General features: G+C 41.4%; 1 long non-coding RNA gene across 1 annotated transcript in view; it reads right to left on the reverse strand.

Moving 5' to 3' along the window:
* Positions 1–25,419, reverse strand: part of LOC121962892 — a 68,699-nt gene that overhangs the window by 18,666 nt on the left and 24,614 nt on the right. The window contains exon 3 of the long non-coding RNA XR_006107179.1: positions 23,484–23,601. This is a non-coding gene — a long non-coding RNA (uncharacterized LOC121962892). The remainder of the gene's footprint in view (positions 1–23,483; positions 23,602–25,419) is intronic.

Here is a 25,419-nt window from a genome sequence, read left to right on the forward strand (position 1 = left end):
TCAAGCCAGGCTGAAACGCAGGGAGACGAGTCCCTCACCCATCAGCAGGTAGATGCGGCGCAGGCGGCGCGCTACATTAACACGCCTCATCACCGGGCCCCAGGAATAAATAATGAAAAAATAAATAAATAAAATAAAATAAAAAAAAGGTTGCCCAGGCAACTGGCGGCCACCATCATCAACTACCCCCCTCCTCCTCCCATCCCTCTTTTTACCCCTTGTGATGATGACTATGATGATCACCTACCTCCCCCCCTCTGCCTCACCCATCTCTCAGTCTGGACTCCCGCTGCGACCAGAGTGGGAAGGAGATACAGTGTGTATGCACAAGAAAAAAAAAAAAATTAAAAAAATAATCAAAGTATGCTTTAAAAACCTGCAAACTCATTAAGACACATTCGGAAAAATTGAAAAAAAAAAAAGAAGGCAGACCGGGTCCTTTCATTTACAGAAAACGTGATTAAAAATTCCCCTTTATGTTGCACCCAAGAGGTGTGTTTTAAAATTCAAACACTATTTACTATTAAGCACAATATAAAATAAATCCAATAACGAGATATAGAAATATAGACACCTAATTAGCACGAGGACGCTGCGGAGCCTCATGAAACACTAATGGCTTTAATGAAGAAAAGTCCAAAATAGCACGAGATTCGTTGAGATGCAGAAACATGTCAGCAGCTGCGGTGCAGGCGCTGCTGCATGAGTGCAGTGAGGGAGCCTCAGGTTTGTACCAAAATAAGCATATAACAGTTCAAATGTATAGGACAAAAATAACAACAATTGAAATTTGAGAGATGATTTTGATTAGTTTAAAGTTAATGTAACTTTCAACCCTTTAAAAAACTGAGCTTATGGGTTTTTTATTTCAACAACATGGGAAGAAGCCAATGAGCAATGAACGAAAAATTTACCCCAAAATTAGCAAGAAATTAGCAAAAAAACAATATCAGAAAATTACGGGATTTTTTGAATTTTAAATCAGTGGAAAAAACAACAAGACTTGGTGAAAAGTGCTTTAAAAGTATACAATTCTGTAAAGTAATTTTGTAACATATTCATAAATAGTTTTTTTCCTTTGCTTTTCTTCTTTTTTCATGAGGAAATAGTCCCTAGCTTTTTAAAAAATATTCTTCAAAATCTACTAAAACTAACAAAAACAAAAATGAAAAAGGAAGTCAAAACAAAACAAACAAAAAATGAAATGACCTGGAGAAAGTGCTTAAAATTATAATAATTCTGCAACATTACTGCACATGCACTTGTGATAAATATTACTTTTTAAAAACAATTTCTAAATCTACTTATTTCTTGCGATTTGTGGGACATTTCTTACTAAGTTGCTCATTGCTTATTAATGTTGCTTCATGTTTCAAAGGGTTAGGTTCCTCAAATGAAAAATTATTATAATTTTTGACAAAATTATTCACTTTTTAAGCAGAAAATGATGAGTTCTATGTGCATTTGTTGTTCTTCACGGGGAAAAATGTGCAAAAATAGAATGACTTTATACTATTAAAGTCCTTAAAGTTGGTTAAAGTTAATAAAAATCACAAAATTCAACAATCAAAAAAAACAAGCCAAAAAAGTAAAATAAATACTACTAATAATAAATTGCCAAAAAAAAAAAAAAAGAAAAAAAAGAAAACTTGGGTCTGAGGATCCAGGTGAGGCCCCAAACACCCGGCTCTTCATCATCTTTTTATTCCCAAACAGCTTTAAACCACATCACTTCCTGTGCAGCAGAGAAGAAACGGAAAACTTTGACAAACTAGAGAATCCAGCCTCGGACTGATAGGGTGGAGGTCAGACAGATTAACCGCCCCCGTTGACCAAATATGGGCGTGTGCCGCACCCTTGTACTCATCGTGTTAGGAAATGAGTCCATTTCCCATTAGGATGCTGCGGCTCTGCCTTTACAGCTGCGAGTATTAGCAGCAATAAACCTCACTGTCAATCTACAGGAGGGCGGGGAGCCGAGTGTGTGTGTCTGTGTGTGTGTGTGTGTGTGTGTGTGTGTGTGTGTAAGTGTACGTGCATATTCCTGCATAGATACAGTCAGTTGATTTCTGTGTGCGTTTTAGACAGTGTGTGTGTGCATGCGATTGTTTATCGGAGCTTGTCATTGGGCAAAAAGTGCTTGTGTGTGTGTGTGTGTGTGTGTGTGTGTTTGTGTGTGTGTGAGGACGAGCCTGCAGACCCGGCCAGTGGTCGGGCAGTTGACGTGACAGCCCGTCGGTCAGATCAGGGGAGGGGAGACCTTGACCCGAGCTGTCCAACCAGCAACAAGCCCTGCAGCACTGGGACCAGTATGACAAGGGCAGTGGGAAGGGCAGCTATACACACACACACACACGCACACACACACACACACTCATGTACACTTGCAGACAGGCGCTCTGTTGTGCACACTGGGGTTAGAGACAGAAATGCCTCAAAATGCAAGTGTCAGTCCTCCTCCAAGAGAAAGAACTCCCTCACAACCGCAGAAAACAACCCGAGAACACACGAGGAATTATGGGTAGGAGGAGACGAGCCCTGTCTGACCTCACACTCTCTTTAGCTGTCCACCACGCTGAGACACAGCAGTGACCAAAACCAGCATAATCAGTCACAGAGTCCTGCTTTAATTGTCCCAGGGAGGCGATTTACGAGTAAATTCAGGAAAAAAGTAATGTCACGCTGCTAAAACAGCTGAAAACACCTGAAATCCTGCAAAACTGTGCGCTGCACGTTTGATGTGATGTCCTGTTTGTTCCTCATGAGTGCGTCCTGTCTCCCTGGCTGTGGGGGGACAGGTCTGACTCACCCATGACCACAGGAGTGGACACATCATCATCCTTTGCTGGTGATGGAAACTGTCTGACCGGTCGGCCTCTTCGGGTTTTGTCCAGCCTGCTCTTTTCTTCACATTTAAGGTTTTTATTTGATGTGTATAAATGTGGACACAAACTTTATAAATTGATACAAAGTCCTAAAAAACAAATGCTCTATGCGGGTAAAAGTCACATTGTGATTCCTGCTCTGAGGTGTGTTTCATCTTTGACTCATTGTGAGTCAGAGTAATTTCCCCTCGTGATGAGAGCGCTGACCTTCAAATCTCTTCCTGCGTTTATCCTGATTTACCAAACTAACATCTATCAATTAAACATTAAACTTGGGTTGGTTGATATGGCCTATAAATAATACTGCAATATTTCTTGTCTATATCCTGATACATTTCAAGTTAATAAGATACTCATAATAAAGTTAAATAAAGTACTATTGTAAAAAAACGTTAAATGACGTTATGAAAAAGTTATAAGGAATACTTTGATAATATAGTTAAATACTGTTACAAAAAAGTCAAAAATAATATCCTGCTTTGATAATAAATAAAGATCTTTTTGAATAAAGTTAAATAAAAGATATATAGAGTACTCGTATAACAAAGACAAATAAAGTACTGTTATAATGAAGTTATGTTAAGTACTTAAGAATAAAGTGAAATAAGTAGTTACATTAAAGTTTAATGAAGCACCTTAAAATAAAGTTAAAGTACTGTTATGGTAAAGACAAACAAAGTAGTGTTATAATGAATTTAAAGTAAGTATTTAATTTATGTTTTATTAAAGTTAAATTAAGTATGGGTCTAAGAAAGTGAAAGAAAGTACTGTTTCATTACAAGAAAAAAAATTACTTAAAAAAACATTTAAATAATTTTATAATAAAATGATAAAATGCTATAAGACAAAAAAAGTACAGTTATAATAAACTTCAGTACTTAAAAATAAAGTGGAATAAGTAACGGTAAAATAAAGTTAAATAAAGCACTAGAAATAAAGTTAAAGTACTACTAAAAAAATAAATTAAGTACTGCTATAATAAAGTTTTTAAAAATACTATTATAATAAAGTAAAGTACCGTTGCAATAAAGTGGTATTAATATAAAGTAACATAAACTGCTTTTGTAGAAAGATTTCATAAAGTACTGTTGTAATAGTGTTTAAAAAAGTTCTATCATAATAAAGTTACACACATTAATGGTAAAAAAAAAAGTTTAATAAAGTATAATAGTGATAAAGTAACATGCTGTAATAATGGAGCTCAATAGTCCATTTATGTCTTTACTTATTGGACATAAAATAAAATGACGACTATGAAAATAAAGTGAAAACCTTCAACTTTAAACACGCGTGAGGATCTTCACATCCATCCAAAACTACTTTTTACACTCAGATCTCCAAATTTAGGAGTGCAGAAGTTACGTGCAGCGGAGCTGCGAACGTGCACATTCAGACGAGAAAACCTCCGGGGTCAAACTGAGGAACGCTCCCGAACGGCGAGGTCAGTCACATGACCTCAACCCAACTGATCATCGGTTTTAACAGCCGAACATCAAACTGAGATCCACGTTTTAAATGTCGACTTTGACACACCAGTCAAAGGTCAGAGATGGAAACCTTCCAGACATTTTTTTCAAATCAATTAACGGATGAACTCACCTCTCTAAATAACGAAAACAGGCAAACATTTCACTAATAGAGACTGAATGTCAATCGCATATATGGATTCAAATGTATTGTTTTCCTCTTTCCATGTGGTGAAAATGGCTTTTAAGAAGACTTAAAAGTTTAACTTTTGGAAACAAATGCTTCTGAAATGTTTTTCAGGACACAAAGACGGTCACAAACACACTAAAAGACACTAAGGGTGGACAGATTATCGGCCTGGACGATTATTGGGGCCGATATTTGGCATTCTGACGATTATCTGTATCTGCGTTTTAATGATTGCTGATTAATTAATTAAAAAAGTGCAAAGAAAGTGTAAACATGGGAGGAACTTTTACTCTGTAAAACCTCAGGGAGATATTCTAATTTTCACGTGACTTTACTGCAAAAAAAAAAGTTGCTGTAAAAGAGTTTAAACCCTCAATTTTGATCAAACATTTTTTTTAAAGGCATTTAAACAAAGTCTTGCGGAGTTTGTTTTATTCTAATTTATTATATTTATTATATCCAATTTATTAATTTATTACATTATATTCCTAAATATTGACAGAAAGATTTTAATTTGTACTGTAAATGCATATCGGTTCTAAATATCGGTTATCAGTCTCATTAACTATTAATAATCTGTATCGGTCCTGAAAAAAACAATATCGGTCGACCCCAAAAATACACAAGTGGCATCTTCCCGGAGACGCCCCACAATTTCTGGCCCCAAAATAAGCGCTGAGTTGAAGAAACATCCTTCCAACAGCAGTAGATGCAAATTAATTAAAGAAAATCTGCCTTTCTGAAAAATGTAATATTCTGCTTTCTTGCGTCATGCTGCGATCCTAAATTCTCCGAATGTAAAGCACCTTAAGAAGCCTCTGTGCTGCTTTCTGTGTCATATTGAACATAATAATTGCAGGGAGGTAGAAAAAGAGCTTTTCTGTGTGGCGGTATTCTGCAGGGCTCTGCGCCGCAGAAGCAGTGACACTGTGCTTTTGTGAGGTTTGTCTCCTAAAAGCAATAAACGAGAATATCCTGCCTGAATAGGGAGTCTAAGAACCTTCACGGTAAATTTAAGGAGGGGAGATCCGCGGATGCCTCAGGAGCCACCAAATGCCTTTCCTTAAGCCCTCGGCATTCTGGGAGAAGGAGGGAGAGGAGAAGAAGACACTATTTCCTTTCAACCCCCCACGCCACCTCCCTCCTTTCCGTCCTTCCTCCCTAAACCTTTTCATTTCTGTTTGCAAGATGGAAGCGCGCGAGTGCCGTCATTACCGCCATCATCACCGCCGCTATCATCATCATCATCATCACCACCGCCACCATCAACATCATCATCGAGCACCCTCCAAGTCGCGCCGTAATATTGCCCGTCATTTTTCCCCCCCGTTGTCAGCGCAGGTTACAATCTGTAATCCATGACTGCCTCAGAATTAGAATGTCCCCCGTGAGTTTTATTTTTCGGCTCGTTTCTCTTCTTTTTTTTCCCTGTTTTTGTTGTTGTTGCCCTGAAGGCTTTACCGATGCTCTGCGGCCCCGACGTTTATTCCTCCTAATCTCAGTCTCATCTCCAGGCTAGCTGTGACAGATGGTTATAGGCACACAATAGTATTAAGAGTTTGATTTTTTTTCCTCTTCCTCACCCCTCTGCCTCCGCTTCCTCCCCCCCCCCTTCTCCTCTGTACAACAAATAGCGATCAGACGCCGAGGCCTGACTCCCGTGTAGGTAAACTCGGCTTTAAACATCTCTCTGTGTGCCGTCTGTCTCCCCCCTGTCAAATAACTCCCCCCTTCCTCACCTCCTCCTCCTCCTCCTCCTCCTCCTCCTCCTGCTGCTGCTGTCGGCACTCCAAGGTAAGCTGCATTAACCTCACTGACTGTTATTAAAAAGATGTATTTCCCCAGGTTTTCCCCGCGCCTCCTCTCTTTCTCCCTCTTCTTCTCCTCTGATGTATTCACCACTGAATACACACACTTTCGCACACACACGTCGAACAAATACCATCGTCATAAATTCTCGACGCCAGCCGCAGTCGGTCTAATTTCAATCCCGCCGTCACTGCTGTCAGATGAGAGCCGCCGGATGATACATAGGGGTAAATAAGGCGGGTAAAATTAGCCCCTCCTGTCACTCCCTACCTTTTACCCCCCGAGGCATCCTGGGAAATTGACTGCACGCTAGATTTTGAAAATTAGCCCCTTAATGTTAGCCAGACAAACAGGGCAGGCCCGGGTAATGCCTCGCCAGAGTCACCCACAGCGGATTAATTACCAATTTTTCACCTCATTTTGCATTTATATCATTCGCCGTCCATAAAGAAGAAGGTGGGATGATTGAAGAGGAAAATATGCAGGTGACGCCTGAACCTTTCACCCCTTTCAACCTATTTCAGGGATACTCAACTGGCTTTGTTTTGGGGACACACCTAAATGACAGGAGGCCAGTCACATTAAACCCAAACGGGTTTTAGGACATTTGAAGGATTTTAGCACATTTCTTGGATTTTATGACGTTTCAAGGGTTTTAGGATTTTTTTAAGATTTGAGGACACGGCGAGAATTGAAGCACCTTTCGAGGACTTTGGCCCCCTTTGAGGACTTTAGGACGTCTCAGGAATTTCAGGAAATTTCTATGATTTCAGCACATTTTTTTTTAATGTGAGGACATTTCTAGGATTTCAGGACATTTCTTGTGATCTAAAGTTGGATTTTAGGACATTTCTAAGATTTTAGGATATTTGTAGGATTTCAGGACATTTCCAGGATTTTAGGGCATTTCAAAGATTTCAGGACCTTCCTTGGATTTTAGGACATTAGAAACCTAACTAGGACATCTGTCAGGGGTGCAGGGGATCCTCCACAGGCACATTCTTTTAAATATAAGCTCTACTTTGATGCTGTTTTATGCTGTCTGATACCTTTTGCATACTTAAAGTATTAAAAAATCCCAGTTTGGATCACTTAATATTTATTTTGAATTAGATAATGTTTGGGGGGGGCATAAGTTCAGTATCACTGCTCTAGTCTTTCACCAATCCAGCCTTAAACTGCATGAAATCATCTTGAAGAAATACAGACATGGACACATTTTGAAAATCATAAGTCAATATTAAAAGTAAAGCCGTCAAATAAAGTTACTAATGCCGTTTATTTTGCAGCATGGAGCCACAGTGCAGCTATAAACAGAGTTAGCGACCGTGAGTTCACGGAGGTACAGTAAGGAGCTGATTCAGCTCGCAAGTGAGGAAAGTTCATTCTTTAACCACATCATTACAGCTGAACGGCCTCCAGGTTTTCAGTTTGGGTGCTGTTCAGGGTTCAGCGAAGGCCGAGGCAGAGCTTTGTTTAGGCTCTGAGCAGAGACGAATGACTGGAACAGTCAAAGTCTTAAAAACATGGCTAAACGCAGACACACTGGAGTCATCAATCTATTTGTTCTAACCAGCGCTGAAGACCGACTGGAGTTTATTCTAAATGAGGGTTCTGCTCATTTTAAGTTGATTTGAAATAAGAGAGCTAAATGTTTAAAGCCCTTCAGGTGATTTGGGTTGTTGGTGGCCAGCAGAGGAAACTGTTTGAACTTCTGTATCCAGAAATCCTGCGAGGTGACGACAGTAAACTACACACAGAAGAAAAGGATCTGACGTTGGCACAATCCAGACTTCTCTCTGTTTTGGAGCCAGTTTGGATTCCATGCTTAAAGGGCTATACCGATGGATTTTTATGTTATAGCCCAGTGAGTGCAAATTACGTATATACTCGACAATACTACTGATAGTTTTTCCAAAGCTTACTTCTTTGAGATTGGCTTCCCACCTTTAAGGAACTCATTGTTTTTTGCAGATGAAAATCTCTTTGAAGGGAGGTCATGTTCGATGTTTTGGTTACCAAAGTTGCAGATGCTCCTCTTAAACTGTACTGCCTCACTGCTGTATGGCTCCACAAACAACAAAAGTTGCACTTAAACTTTACATCCGTGTGTGAAAACATGGATGCTTATCACACATCAATGCCATACCCGAGAAAATGGATTTCCTTCTGAATCCTGAGTTGTGACGTTGATAAACGGCCAGAAAAGTCTATTTGCAGAACATTATGATGTCACAGAGAAGATGAGCTTTTGGTTATTACGTGTCTTTATATACTATGAGACATTTGTGTGAAATTTTGTCAAAATAAGTTTACAAATGTTTGAGTTATGGTTATGGTTTAACTTTGATCACCAAACTCTAATGTTTCATCTTTGAGTCTAAATCATATACTGCACAAAATGATGGATGTAGCTACCGTAACATCACCCGCAGGTTTGCAGACTGTCGTTTTAGAGCCTCAAGTTTGGAATTTCGGTCATCACCATCTTAGTTGTTGGAGCCAGATGCGATCATATTTGGATAACAAAGTGGAGCTGTGGAGATGCCTTGCATCATCCTGCCACCCAAGTTCCCATGCCCTTAAATATTCATAACTTTACGCCTTAAAAATATATGAATTCTAATCATTTTGTTTTTGAGTCCAAGTGGACATTTGCAGGAAGTCTCTCAAGTTGTCATGGAGATATCGCCTCGACAAGAATGAGACCCACTCAGTTCACCACTGAGTCAAAGTAGACCTTTGTGCCAAATTTGAGGAAACTCCCTAAAAGCCTTCTTGAGATATAACGTTTACAAGAAAGAACAAGTTCGAAGTTACCTTGACCTATGACCGCCAAAATCTAATCAGGTCCCTTTTGAGTCCAAGTGGACGTTTGTGCCAAATATAAAAAAATTCCCTCAAGGCGTTCTACAGAGCTATCGTATTCACAACAATGACACAGACAAGCTCAAAATGACTTTGACCTTTGTCCTAAAACCACCACAATCTAATCAGTTCATCGCTGAGTCAAAGTGGATGTTTGTGCCAAATTTGAGGAAACTTCCTCAAAGCCTTCTAGAGAGTTTGCATGCACAAGAATGAAACTAACCCAAATCCAAACCATCCATAGCCAAAATCTCATCACTTGATTGTTGAGTTCAAGTGGACGTTTGTGCCAAATGTGAAAAGATTCCCTCAAGGTTTTCTTGAGGTACTGCGTTCCAAAGAATGAGTTGGACAGACATACAACAGGAAGAGTTTTCCTAACAGACTACAATCAGAGGAGATGAAATGTTCACTGTGGTAGATGGATTACCTCTAAAACTAAAAAAAATGCAAAACTACTGGTACACTCTTTAAAGTGTTGTTGGTCATTTCCTCTCAGCTGATAAAACTCTCAACCTCCGACCATAACAGCACCACATCTGCCTGAGCAGTCTCAGTTCGTGGGGACGGGGCGCTCTCCTCACCTTACTCTAAAGAAAAGGAGCGTTTTACGCTTCCATCCAAAGGCCCGAGCTCCTCTGTGACTGATCCGCCCGCCCCGTGGAAGCAGAGGGAGAGGTTTTGTGGATGGGGGGGTGCAGAGGTCGCAGAGTCGGATGTGGGCCTGCCGGGACCCGCCAAGGATTAACACAAGCGCTGTGCTCAGGACATATGGCATTTGTCATCTCCCACTGGGAAAGAGACTCTCCCTTGGCTCCGCCGCCGCCCCCCCCCTCCTCCCTCATCACATCTCTCTCTATCCGACTTTCCCTCCCTCTCTCTCTCCTCCTGTCGGGATTTAAAGGCTTGAAGTGCTTTAGTTGTTTACTGTGCATTAAATGCCCCCCTCGATCGCTCCCCCTCCACTCGCCCCCTAAACTTCGCAGTGTTAAGAGAAAAATGGCTCAGCGGAGGAGAGGCTGCTGACGCCGTGAAGCGCTCCCGGAGTCATCACAGGAAGGTGTTTTGCTTTTAATGCCATGTGAGGAAGTCTACAGGGCAGGCGTGGCGGAGAAAGTGACACCTGCGCTGACAAAAGCTCATGCTGTACAGTCAAAGCGGCCTTGCTTGTAGAATTACTATGCTTTCATGTTGCAGAAACGTTGATACCGGAACAAAATTTTCTGTATATTTGCCTCTATTTATAATGGCTACAATTACAGGTTATCCAGATAATCACCTTTTTCCCACTTTTCTTCATATTAGACCATTAGTTTTGATAGTATGTTACTCAAAACCTGCATTGTGGACATTAAGGAGTGCTTCTTCATTCTTGGAGTTGTGTCAATTTGTAAAGTAAATAGCCACTAACTGGATGTCTCTTTAGTGTACAGACACAGGCCACAAAAATGCATGGCATGTACCTCTTGTCACTCTATACTGCAATTTGGAAACTTGCAGAAAAACGCCGTCAAGTCACCTTCAAAACTACTTCAATAAAGTGGCAAGTTTGCATGAAAACAGCATGCAAGTCTGCCAGGAAGTTGTTGATTAGCTAAAACAGCTAGAGGAATTTAAGGGTGACAGATTTTTTTTGTGTTTCCTATCAATCAGACTGAGTAAAATCAAAGGTTTATGAAAGCTGTAATACTCATCGCTGACGTCCACATCGTTCTTCATCACATACCCAAAGTCTTTAAAATAAAGATGGCTCATGTTGTCGTCTCACCCAGTGTTTTAAGCTCTGTCTTGTCAGGTCACCTGTCATATCTTACCTCACTTAATAAAACAAAGGGTAGAAAGAAGTAAACTAAAAAAACAAAAAAAGCACGAGCACTGCGACGCATCATATGACACAAGTTTCTCGCCAAAAACTATATTTTCTTGATGCTACATTTGAACACATCATGACAACTCGCCTAATGGTCATTTTACTGAACTGACCTCAAACACATCACAATGAAACCTCGTTTATTTAGCTAATTCACTCTTATCCTGCTGATTTCAACTCAGATTTCAACATTCGATCACGATTTTTAACTAACCGGACTTGCTACAAAGTTTGGGCGTGCTTACCACTGGATTTGATTTAAATGACATGAATATTTGAGATGTAATGTTACGTTACGGACACACAAGACTTGATCCCCATGCCTAGGCTGGGATGTTGGGTTTGGACATAATTGGAAATAATAGGGGCAGCAGCAATCTGCAAGCAAGCAATCTGTAACTGAAGCAAAAGTGACATATTTAAATTAAATTGTCATGAGCTTTTTTAAATAAGCAGTTTATTTCTTCTTTTCTACTCATTTCTGCAAACACTTCATCACACACCCTAAAGCCACTTAAATGTTTATAACATATATAGCCAGGTCTCTGTGACCTTTGTCCTTTTATTTATTGGTTCTTTACAACCTGAAAGTCCACAAATTGAAGCCTTTCTTAACACTGTGGAAGAGCACATCTGCTAAATGCCTGAAAAAGTTACTTTCTGTGTGTTTGACAGTTTAAACCGAACTGCAGTTTTCCGCATGAGGCAGCTAATTAGCAGAGTGACATTCATGTCGCACACCCTCGCGTCCCTTCCCGGAGCGTGAATACTATCATTCAGCTTCACGCTCGCAGGCAGGTACGCCGTTGTCATCCTCCATCTTCATAAACAGGCATGTTATTATAACATGATGGAGTGCTGTGTTTTTCTCCCAGTACCTTTATTTATGGGACACCGTAATATGCCGGAAATCAAAGCTTGTAATTCGCCGGTTGATGTTTATTGTGCGCCTCCCGTGTCTAGAGACATTTGATAAACAGCGTGTTGCAACAGCAGAAAAAAGGTGTTGGAGGATCTTATGGGAGCTTGCCAAAATAATACCCCATTCAGCGCAGCTACCGTGTGAAAATGCCTCCTCGCACTGACTCATATTTCACCGCCAGAACGAGCGGTTTGCCGTATGGGCCCGGTGATGAATTACACCAAAGCACATTCCTTATGGGAAATCTGGATGGTGCAGGAGAGAAGGGGGAGCGAGCTCCAGCGACAAATTGCCTTCACTGCCAGTTAGTCCGTGTTCCTTTCTTCTCTCTGTGTTGATGCTGTTGTTGGAGGACGAGGGTTGGGGGGGTTTATTTTGTTAGGTGGAGGTTATTTCGACTTCAGCATTTGGACATTTGGAAATCCCTCCAGGTAGTGGAGTCTCTGGATCGGAGGCGGCCAGAAGAGGAATTTCCGAGCGCCATGGGAGCGAAACCAAGCGGCGCAACAACAAAAAAAAAACCTCTCAGATGATGATTTGCCCCATCAGCTCCGTCGATACCTGTTAGCAGCAGCGAACAAGCAGCAGTGGGCTGGAGGCCAGACGAGCTGCCCAGTTGGTTGGTTGGACGGGTGCCAGTTTGAATCTCTGGGATGTTTCTAACAGGAAGCGGCGCTCACCCACTCTGATCCCGAAGGCTGCAGCGCCAACGAGGGCCGAGGGCCACGAGGATAACCCGCAATCTGGAGGATGAACTTCGCCCCCGAGCTGGGCTCAAGAGGAGATAATACAGGAGGGAGAGAAGGGTTCAATCCCCTCCACAACATGCTGGAGTGTCCTTGTGCAAGGCACTAGTCCTCTATAAGATCACCTTTGACCTCATGTTAGAGGGAGAAAAAGAAGACAACCTTCATTTGTATGTCAAAAATCATGTTGCCAGCTTAATGCATGACAACAATATCACACTAAAATTACAGATATCAGATTAACAACTAAAGGGATGCAGGATTGTCCGGCAGGCATAAGTGTGTACACACGATGGATGGAAGGATGGACAACCCGAAAATGTCTCCAACCACAGGTGTCACTGACAAAGAGGCTTAAACATTAAATTTTAAAAAATTAATTGCCAAAAATTTTTAAAACAGACCGAATGACCATTTGTGCATTCAAATATAGTAAAGAGCATTTGATGTTTTGACCTTGTTTGGAGCCTAAAACATTGTTTTTCCATCAAAGTTGCAGGAAGTGAGAGTGGCAGTGCCTGAGAGTCCTCTCCTCTGAATTGAACTGACAATTTTGGAGTCTGTTTTTCATTTGAAGTGCTAGACCCATTGGTTCTCGTGACAGAAAATGTTAATGCAACAGCATGCAATATTTGAGACAATAGTGTGTTTGCAGCTTTGTGGCAACAGTTTGGGGGAGGCAGCTTCTCCTCACATTTGGCCAAGAACCTGGTGGCCTCTCTCATGGTTTAATTCTGTCTTTAGTGGTGATAGTAAAAAGGCAGCAGCTGTAGAAAACAGGGGAAGCTCCTTGCTGACGCTGATTACTGGCTTTTCAATTATTCCGGCTATTATTTAAATGTTGACATGTTTCTCAGCCTCGTTTTGTCTTTCTTTGAAACGAGCACCTCCATTCTCCGTCTGAATGTTTACCACACGCACAGAAAACGGCGAGCTTACAGGCCTCTTCACTGAGGAGGGATTACCAGGCTTCAATCCCAATTTACCTCTGAATAAATCCCAAATTTATGAGCATGTTAGCAGGCGTAATCCAGCCTTGATTTGCTCGTTTCAGGCGCGGGGGGGGGGGCGAGTGAGAGAGAGAGATTACCAACTGGGTAGCTGTTGTCACCAGCACCGGGGTAGGTGGCCAACAAAAGCCAGAGACACATAAAAACATGCAACAGTGACGGCGTCTCCAGCGAGGCTGATGTACGAGACCAAATAGGTTGTTTTTTTTCTGATTTATTGATATCCCTCACTGGGGAGCTTTGTCTTTCGTCAGACTGTCAGGGCGCACGGTGGCGACGAGAAGAGGGGGGGCGATGGGAGAACGGGAGGAAAAAAAGAGTGGTTATTTCTGCTGATAGGGCATATTTTCTGTCAACAATCTCTGGCAGATGAGTGTATGTGATAATACCGCTGCCAAGGAAAGTCTCTCAGCTCTTCAGCCTCCGGAAGAATATTTCTGTCTCGGCTCAGGGCCGTGGCTCCTCTCTCCCCTCCTTCCAGCTTTTATAATTCAGTAAACTGAAGTAATTACCACAGAGGCATGCTCAATAATTACAAAACGCTCTGTCACGGTCATGTAGGTAATGGCATATCTTGCTCTGCTGGCAGTGATAACACAGGTGAGACGAATTGCCGAAAACAGATCTGATAGCATTGTTATGGTAAAGAAATGCCATTATGATGAAGGGTAGCGCGGCTGCGGGGGGGGGGGTATTGACTCATATGTTCATGCATGTGTTTTCTCTTTGCTACGCAGGTAAGAAGACGGCGTTGACATTCTGTCCGTTACAAAACAACATATACACTCCGAGCTTTGTGCTCGTGTCTCATCTCTCCATCTGCAAATCAGCATGAAATTTGCTTAATTATCAACCGCAAATCGACAAAATATTAGGTGTTGTTTACTGTAATCCCATTTTGCTTAGTTTAATTTCCCCGACTCTTCTCCTGGTGGCGTGTTTACTCAGGATTGGACATGGTGGCGTCCTGCAGATCCCCGGCTATCCAGTGCAGCTTCCGCGAAGACGGCGGCGAGAACGCGCCGCGTAATTAGCAAAATGCGGCCCCTAATGCTCGTCTCCTTGAGAGTTTGACCCTATTTGTTTGTGCCGAGGTAATTTCATTACGCCCGTGCAATTCCCAGGAGCTGCCGCGAGTTAACGCTAAATGCTCACCAGAGAGGGGATAAGTATTTGGCAAGGCATCAGCAAAGAGAAGAGAGGGAGCGGCGAAGCTCAATAACACTTCTTTCATGTTGACAAATTCCATTAGTGCGCAAAGGCTGGTGTTTGTACTCTATTTTATTTATGATAATGCTCAGGCTTCGGAGGGGAGCCGTATTTATCACCCGTGCCACCTATGTGGCCTGACAGTGTGCGGCGTGCGTCTGTGATTTGTACAGAACACTCAGCATCGCCCTCACGCCGCGGGCCTGCGGGAGCGTGGAGGTGGCATCCTGGATTTCTTTGTCGTGCTGCACTCATGTCGCCGTCTTACAGGTGTAAACATGCAGAATAATCAACGTCTAACACCAAATTCACAACAAGAGTCCTGAGTGGCTGCAGGTTAGTATTCACTCATTACAGCTAAACTGATCCTGCAGTCAGAAGTGAAGGTTAGAGAGAAAAAGGAGGTCTGACAGGAAAAGCAGGAAGGTGTGATCTCATTTGTCTCTGCTGCAAAATCAAAGTTCTTCTAGATTCTCACTGAATTTGTCAACACACCTAAAGTGCAACTTTTATCACCCTAAGTGTGCATGTCAATGCTCCTAGAAACCTGATGCCACAAGTTGTAGATCATTTGGCTCCTAATCCCTAAGTTGCCTGCTGGTTGGTGAGAAGAGGTGTGATTATCCACAGTCCCCAGGGAGACACCAGAGGTAACAATGACTCTGTTTACACCTGGTAGTAACTAGAGACCTAGAGTAACTAAGGACCTTAGTTTATGAAGGAATAAAACTACACCGATCACCTGGCGATCAACGGCTGCTTCTCCTTTACGACAATAAAAATGTCGGCATCCGCGGAGAGTGCTGGCACGCTGATTGGGGTGCTATAAACGAGCTCCAGGACCTGTGGGATGTGGCGGCCTCCGCAGTGTCTGCTGGCAACATGCAAACTCTCTGTTTCAATAAAGTCTCATGATCACCCCGCCTGCATGTGTTTCTGCATGCATGTGGCTTTATTTGACTGTGACTGTAAGTGTGTTTGCAGATGCCTGTGTGTTCTGCATGCACGTATTTGTGTGTAATTATGTAAGTGTCCCATGCATGTGTCTGTGTGTGTGTGTGTGTCTGTGTGTGTGTGTGTGTGTGTGTGTGTTTTGGATGTTCCAGGGACGGTTGGACGGGGGGGTGGGGGGGTGGGGGGGTTACATGCACACACAAAACACTGAGGTTGGAAACATTCTGATGTCAACAGCGAAGCAAAGAAATAGGAAACACATTTAAATCTCTGGCGCTGAGGACGGTGTTCGGGAGCCAGGCGAAATCACCGCGCGAGCCCCGGCATCGCGTGTGACAGGGTGCATCGTGGGATAGCTCTTTATCCTCTGCCCGCAAAACAGCAATCGGGAGAGGTACGTCCCATCTGAGGACAGGGAGTAGGCGCAGGTTGTACCTATTAGGGCAGCTTAGTAACTCAAGAAGCGGCAATTTAAGACGGGGAGGGAGGGAGGATTGGGGAAGAAAGCAAAACTAATGCCATAACTCTGAGGGCTCCCAAAAGACAGCTTTGAGGATTGGACTGGATGACAGAGAGGCTCGTCATCACAGAGGTGGGTATGAGCGCTCGTAATGAGACGACTTGCTCCATGCCAGGCATTATTACGGACATATTGCACCCAGGGAAGAAGAGGCCTCCTTTTGTCTGCTGAAAGCTACATGGGCTCAGAGTCGGAGTAAAGAAAACCTGAAACATGCACAAGGAAACGTGATATTTGGCAACTCGCAGCTCCGGTTTTCTATAAATTTCAAAGCATTGTTGACTCTTGTGGGGGGGGAAGACACGAAGAAGGGGCATAATAGATGACAGGGGAAAAATGTACCAACCTACTGTACTTTTTCCCCTCAGTTTTCAATCTTTTGTGGTTGGCAGCAGCGACAGAGCCCAGGAAACAGTATCCTATCACTTAAATGGTTAAGTATTTTATGAGTAAAATGCTTCCAAATGTCTCTCAAAAACCTTCCAGACCACACCAAAGACAAAATGAGGTAATATTACGTTTCTGAAAAGTCCCCAGTATGATACCCCGACTCTGCTGTAATTGCATCAGAAAAATGGTGCGCGAGTCTCTCTCTGTTACATGTCAGGCCATTTCACTTGGCAAAAGCTGCGCTCATTAAGAGTGTGGGAGAGAAAACTTCTCAAATTTTTCCCAGCTGAAGGCTTGTACACATATAGAGCGGAACACAACATGAAGACGCACAGGATCCCCAAAATCATCCATATGTCCCCGGCACGCTGCGGGCTAACGCTTTAGTTTCGTGACACTTTTAAAAAAGGGTGAGCGGCCTCCACGCTAATAACACTAAACACACACAAAGTCAAGACACACAGACTGCATACGTGTCATCATTATTGTCAGTGTGACGTCTGTAAAGTAGACGAGATTTAAACACCGTTTCTCACAGACCCCCCCGGTGTAAACATGCTACAATCAGAAATCAGAATCAGTCAGAAGTTTCTTTCTTTTTGTCCGTCATTTTAAAAAGCAGGGTCGTAAAAAAATCTCTCATAATGTTTTATTAGCAGTAATTTTAAATCAATGTAAAAAAAGCCAAGAAATAACATCTGTTTTTAAAGGTGATATATAAATAAAGTTAATATTATTATTATTATTATTATTATTATTATTATTATTATCATTGTTATTATTATTATTATTATTATTATTATTATTATGAATAGCATTTAATATCCATTTTTTCTTTATATTTTTTAATAATTAATGCAACAAACAAGTTTATGGATTAAAAACTTCTATGCACTGCTGTATCTCTACTTGTTTAAGTACCACAGTGCACCAATGACCCCGTTTGGAAATTGTGTGTATTATACACATTTATGTTTTAAAATGTTCATGGTCCTTATAAATAAAATAAAATTTAATAAAATTTTAAAAAGGCATAAATAAATAAAGAGAAATAAATAAACAAATAAAGAGGTATAAATAAATAAATTGGTTAATTTACATGTAATTTGGGGATATTATGATATGTTAGTGGGGAAAAATCCCTATTAATATTATGATATTGATCCTATTGACCAGCTGAAGATGACTGTGAGCACCTTGAACACGCAGCAGAGTGAGTGACACTCTGCTCAATGCTAAAACTGAGGCACAGTCAAGAGTTCTGGAAAAATAAAGCTAACATGTTGACTTTTCTGCAAAATAATAGCCTTTTTAGGGATTCCCAGCTGCAGGTCCATAGGACCATCGTCACGTCACACGTCACATGATCATTGTAACTCGTGACACGACAAAGAAGCACTGCGACCACATTTCAGCTACAGTGTGAACACAGCCTAATTCACATGTCACTCAGAGCGGCTCTTTACCAACTCCTGCCACTAAAAACACCACCTTAAAATATATGAATCTTTAAATATCCTCAATGATTCGGAGGCCCCGCCCCCCCCGCCGCAGCCCCCTCAGTCTCCATGGCAGCCTAATCTACTGCAGATTTAAAAAATGGCTATCATAAAACAGGCTTTCCCTGTAAGTAATCCCCTCCTCTCTGAAAGGGGGAAGAGAGGTGTCAGGGAGGGGGGGTGCAGGGGAAAAAAATCCTCAGCAAAGAGCTTTTTTGCGTCTAGTTATGTCAGGCTGTATTTTAAACAGTGCTAATCATATACCTTTGTGGACACTTAATTAAAATTACAAAACCAATTTTAATCGGTGGTCCAATTAATATGTAAATGTATGCAAATGTAGTAAAACAAGGTGGTGATTAAGTTAAGGACACTCTATTTCATGTCTTCCTTAAGTGTGAAAACAAACCGTCTTTTTTCCCCTGCCGCCCCCCTCCTACCTCTCAACCCCCCCCCCAAAAAAACATCCAAGACTGATGGATTGTGATGTTTACCGGCCACATGCTGAGTTAGGAAAATACCCTCCGCGGTATCATTTGAAAAAAGGGAAGTACAAGAGAGAAGACGTTACTCAGAGCTCTAATTCACATTTTTAATAATTTACACGCACAAAAACACATAAAGAAGCCGGTGCTCGTGCGTCAATAAGGTCAATGCAAAGTTACGCGTGTCTTACACTCGGTGTTGCCGGGGATGTTTGAAATTCAAGGCAAAGTTTTCCAGGCTTGAGGTGAGAGTTGACAATTCTAAACGAGCAGACTTTCAATTCTAATTAGGCCTCGGAGATACGGTGGTCTTTCAAAGTGGTGTCTGGAGGGGCCGGGCAGGAGCGCGGAGGGGGGGGGGCGAGCAGGTAATAATGAATCCGAATCCGAGTGGATATTAAATAACTTTGGGCACAGAAAGAGAGAGACGAGACGGAGAGGAGAAAATTAATTTACCCTGCGAGTGAGACCTGCAGTGCCGGCCACGCCGAGGTGAGCGCAGGTCATTAAACTTTGTTGCGCCTGAATTTATGCACTCGGATAGTTTTATAAATACGGTAAAATAATCCCTAATGTGTCCTTATTAAATGTTATGTGTCATTAAATCTAGCGAGGTCATATCTTTTCATACATCCTGCATGTGCTCATACATGGCTCTCTGTTTAAAGATCTTTGTGCACATTTTACACCTGAAAGCCGATCAGATCTGAGAATTTTCTGCAGCCACGGTATGCTGTTACATACAGGGCTGGGTGACATGGAAAAAAATCAAATATTACAGTATTTTCGACTAAATACCTCAATATTGTGACAATAGTGTGCTGGACTATTGGTGTTTTCAAAAAATATTTATAGACTGAGATTTCGATGAATAAAAAGTAGATAAAGGCAAATTATAGTAGAGCTACATCAAGGTGGTAAGTATAAAAATCACATCGCTGTACTGGAGAAAAACCACAAAAAGATTAAACTTCTGATTTCAGGATATCCAAAATTTTTCCCAATATCAATTCAATATTGATACATTTTTCAGCTTTAGTTATTTATCAGTAAAAAATGAGGAATGGCTGGCCTGATATCAGATTTACTCTTCAAAATTATTATTGTCAAAACAGTTCACAGTGATGATGTTATCACAATATTTGGAGAAACTTTTTTTTGTCGCAGCCCCCCATGATATCAGCATTTGCTGCCACTTATTAATCCCCTATTTCTGTAGCTTCATTCAGATTGCTGTTGGAGAATATAATATATATATATATATATATATATATATATATATATATATATATATATATATATATATATATATATATATATATTTATTTAAGTTATAGGAGCGCACAGTGCACTCTAGGCACAGACGGAGCAGGACAACACAGGGCGCAGTAAAAATGAAACTAAACCGTTCATTAATTTATATATAGTTTGCATTTTTTAAAAAAGTTTGCTTTCACTCCTCGCTGCAGCAGCCGCTCCTCTAATTCATCAATCTGATCTGATCAGGTCTGATTGATGCAACCACAAACTAATCAATGATCAGTTCTCAAACCTCTGACTCAAACACAACAAACTGCTGCAGAATACTGCCTGTGCTGCGTTCACTGAATCACAAAAACATCCTAACTCAGAACAAAAATTACAAAATGATCACAAAGGAACTCACTCACGTAAAAAAGATGCTGATGGATGCCCGTCAGCTCCCGCCAAACACAGATTCTAGCTCTGTAGGAAACACTGACAGCTATTTTTTTATTCAATATTTCTACCTAATTTACCTCTGAGAGTTTAGAAATCTCTCTCTTCCTAGACTTGAAATGTAATTCATATCAAACCCTCCCACTGTAACGTAAATCATCTAAAGCCCAGCCTTCATAAAAAGGGTCAATTAAAAACACTGATACTGCCATGAACAAGTTGTACAGTGGTGCATATCAGTGTAACATCACACACTGATTCCATTAGTGAGATGAGCTGCTACCCAGTGTGTGTATGACGGGTGTGTGTGTGTGTGTGTGTGTGCATGCACGTGGGGGTACCAGAGGTGTATTTGTGTATGCATGCTTGCTCTCTTACATTCATGCGTGTAAACACGCAACAATTTTGAGCACAACATTGTGTAGCCTCTGTGTGTATGTGTGTTTAATGTGTGTATGACAATTCAGTTGTACTCGTTCACTCATGCTTGTCTGCTTGTTTTCTTCCATCCAGCACAAATACAATTTTATGTACGCATTTGTCTGCTCACTGTGTGTGTGCAGTGTGCATGTGTGTGTGTGTGTGTGTGTGTGTGCATGCATTCATGTAAGAAGTCAAGCCAGCATGCATGCACACACAACTCCAATTTTATGAGCGAGTTAGCACGTGTGTGGGTTCAGTGCTCGTGAACGGCAGCTTACGTGGTGTGTGTGTGTGCTGAGCGCACAAGGTGGGCGAGATGTTGGAAACAGCTTGTGTCATCAAGTGTTAGCAACCTGTAATCCCATCTGAGCCGCGAGGATGTGGCGCCGCCGCCCCCCTCCCCTCGCAATACTGCGGCTCCCCGGGGCTCAGAGTGCAACCTGCGCCCCGCTGATACCTCCACTACACGAGGTTTCCAGGTGACTTACACACGTAAACACCAGGAGGGGGGTCTCAGCTGTTAGTGAGGTGAAACTAGTCCCCGAGCGGAGGAGATGATACCGACGATCACAGAGAGGAGCAGGTAGCTGCACCGGTGGCCATTTATTCTGCCTCGTGAGGCTGAGAGGAGGCAGCTGTATCAGCTACAACTGAGAAAAAAAGACTGTACCAGCGCTACTGCAGGCTTCAGCCAACTACACCACAAAGTTCAATACATTTACAGCTTCACTTAAACCAGTTTGACCAGTAGCTAATGTTTATCTGTCCCAAGCCAGTTGATTTTCAGCCCAGAAAAAACACTTGCATGGTACATTTCTGCAAACCACAGATGTTACATTTGTGTATTTCATACATGTAAAATCACAATTTCTAAAGTGATGTCTTTTTTCTTTTGTGATATTGTATTTAATTCATTTTTGTGCAGAGTATAGTAATAAATCATTGTTGTAAAATCACTGCTTTACAAATTTTGCAGGTATAGATGCTCCAGAAGGAAAGTCAACCTTTTGTCACCAAAAATGGGTATTGTACACCAAAAAATGATATTTTTCTAACCAGAACTTGGTGCTTTTTGTGCCTAAACATAACCACATAACAACCGTGATGTTAAAATGCAAAGTTTCTTATTAAAAACCTTTCAAACCAGTTGCTACATAAAAATGTAGAAATGGAAAGTTTTCTTGGTTTGCAGAAATGTACAATGTCAGCATTATTTCTCACCATTATAAAATCAACATAAATCAAAGTACACTTCATTTTTTGGATTTTTGGGGGCATTTCTGCCTTAATTAGTAGACAGACTACCCGGGCCACTATATGGGGCGCACACTCCCCCGGGTGAGTTTGAGGACGCCCCATCAAAGTAAATTTCACCACCACAAAGGTGTGAAATCCAAATTAAAAACTGTGGACATCAGTCTTGTAAAATCATGTATTTTCTCTGCGGACTAACAAACAGCACCAGCAGTATGGCCCTTTCTATATACGATAACAGATGTTTAATAGGAGCATTGTTAAATCTGATTGTGTTTGAGAGCCACAATTGAGTGTTTGCTTTCTTTCCAGGCAGTTTTCGGATAAAATCCAAGATATGCATCACAGCTGGACTTGGTCCTGATTGGCTCCCATCGCTAAAGACTAACTGAAATCCGTCCAATCAGGCCAGTTTGCAGCAGCTGAACTGGAAAGCCTCCACTCAGCAGGGTTACCTCATTTGAATTAGGAGAGCTGCTGCTGACGCCAATCTGGGTTTAGCTCTGTTTCATTTAGATTTTCATTTAGTTCAAATATTTTTAACTGTGTTGGACTGGACTTTCACCTCATGTCTTGTCAAAAGCGTGTATTTAATTTACTAACATTTACTGGTATTTTTGTGAAATGTGAAATCTAAACCCTTGACTTTTCACATTATTTATTAAAAATACTACTTTCTCTGAGAAACAAGAGGACTGAGACAAAGATGTGATTCATTTTGCATGACTGACAGGTGGTTTGTTGGTATTTAAGTGCAAAAACAAGCGGACCTGCCCAACAAAGACAAACTCGTGGATGACGTACTTCAGACAAACTAGAACTACAGCCTGCCTCCACACACAAATCAAGCTGCACCAAAATATGAATGCACATCTTCCCACCAGCAGCAGGGAAGTTCTCTATAATCAGCACAGTTTCAAGGTGGAAACCAAAGATTTGTCACCATTTCAGTATCTGACCAAATGCCGCCTGTTCTGTTCCTGAGATATGACGCTGATTATTGGCCAGAAAAGTGTTTTTGCTGAACATTATGATGTAACAGTGAAGCTGACCTTTGACCTTTTGCATATAAAAAGTAATCACTTCCACGTTTTATATTATTGGACGTATGTGCAAAATTTTGTCGAAATTAGCGTATGAATTTATCGCTGAATTCTCGTGATTTTGACCACCAAATTCTGATAAAGTCATTCTTGACTCTAAGTGGACGTTTGTGCCAAATTTGAAGAAACTTTTGCTTTTTTGAGATATTATGTGCACTATAATAAGTCATAGCGTAGCTCACCTGGTAAAGCGGACGGCCCATGTACATCTGCTCGCTGTGCTGCATCAGCCGCGGGTTCGAGTCCAGTCTGCTGCCCTTTTCCGCATGTCAGCCCCTTTCTCCACCTTTCACACTTGTCCTATCCACATAAAGAAAAAAAGATAATTAAAGATAATTAAAAGAAAAGAAATCCTTGACGATCAAAATCAATTTGTTTACATTGTGGAGTCCAATTGGATGTTTGTGCCAAATTTGAAAAAAAAAAAGCCCCTCAAGGTGTTCTTTGAAATCACTTTCCCAAGAATGAGACATACCGAGGGTCACAGCGACCTGTAATCTTTGAGCACAAAAATCAAGTTCAACTGGATGTTTGTGCTGAATGTGAAGAAAGTTATTTAAAGCGTTCTTGAGAAATTACATTTTAAAACCTCAAGTTCAGCATTTCAGCCGTCTCCACACGCAACGCGTGAAACTAACCCGTAGACTGTTGTGACACCTCGCAGACAGCCTGTCACTCACACAGCCTCACACTCGTGTAATCAGTTCATCACTGAGTCCAAGTGGATGTTTGTGCCAAAAAAATTGAAATAGAAAAATTCTCTCAAGGTGTTCTTGAGATATTGCAATCACAAAAATGAGAAAAATGAGCTCACAGCGTCCTGGATCTTCGAGCTGTGATCACCAAAAACGTATCGGTTCATTGTAAGGTCTAAGTGAATGTTTGTGCCATATTTAAAGTAAGTCTTTCAAGGCGTTCTTTAGATACAGCGTTCACAAGAATGGGACAGACAGAGAGGGGGACATCCCAAAAAACATAGAAATTGGATATCTTGTCTGAACGAAAGATGTGAAAAGACATTTTATTCATTTTTTTTTTGCCACTTCAATATCTGCTGTGAGATAATATTCCATGACAGGAAAAAAACTATTGAGGTGATGTTTCATTCAACACAAACATCAAACACACGAGACGAAATTATCACCTGCGTAGAGCCGTGGTGAGAAAAAATGCTGCGGTACGAATCACAAACGGCAGAACTGTTGCTTTTCTCGAGTGACAAGTGTTGAAAGGTATTTTTCTACCTTTGAAAATTAAATGTAAAAATGACAACACCTTTACAGTTTAGAAAGCGGTGAAGTCTTTTTTTTTTTGGTACAAAGGAGAAAAGCACCTGACTGACAGTCTGTGAGTTCAATTTGAGGTGTCACAGGTTTGATCCCCACAGGAGAACATTAAACCTCTGGCTGCTTATTTTTATACCTTTGTCATAAATTCTATTTTTTCCTGAAATTCATAAACTAAGCTTTTGTTTATAGATGTTGAGATGCATTTATGACATGTTATCATGGGCTCTGAATGGATTTTATGTGCCTTGGGGTAATGAAAGTGTGTCTGTACGTAAACACGGCTGTGATTTGTATCATTTGACAATTAAATTACATGGCGATGTTCTCTACGCAGAGTAAATACCTTAAACATTTCCTCAGTGAAGCAAAGAAGCTGCATGAAGGTGATACTAATGGTAGGCTGGCAAGCCCGCAGAGATATCCACTCAATAGGCAATTTAAAAATGGAAGGAGGAGGTTTGACTAAGCAATAAAAGTGTCGGACTGCAAGCGAGAGCAGAAACAGAGCAGAGGGAGGTGGTGCTGGTGGAGGAGGGGGGGGGGGGGGGACTTTTCTTATTTTTAAATCAACTCCAATTCCACTGTGGACTTTTTCTTAAATTTTAGCACGCTGCAGGTTTTGAAAGCCCTCTGACTAAAAAGGGAAAAAAAAAAATCATTGATCTAATTCCCTTTATTGGTAATAATCACGAGTGTCCCTTTGGCCCGCGCTAATCAGAGTCCCATTGATCTGGACTCGAGGACTGCCAGAGAGGCAGCCTGAGCTCACCGGCTTCACTATTCACACTGTTAACAGGATACGGCCGGCGTTACGTCGCCCTGAGCTTAA

This window comes from Plectropomus leopardus, chromosome 24, assembly GCF_008729295.1.
Source record: "Plectropomus leopardus isolate mb chromosome 24, YSFRI_Pleo_2.0, whole genome shotgun sequence".
In the NCBI taxonomy this organism is placed as follows: Eukaryota; Metazoa; Chordata; class Actinopteri; order Perciformes; family Serranidae; genus Plectropomus; species Plectropomus leopardus.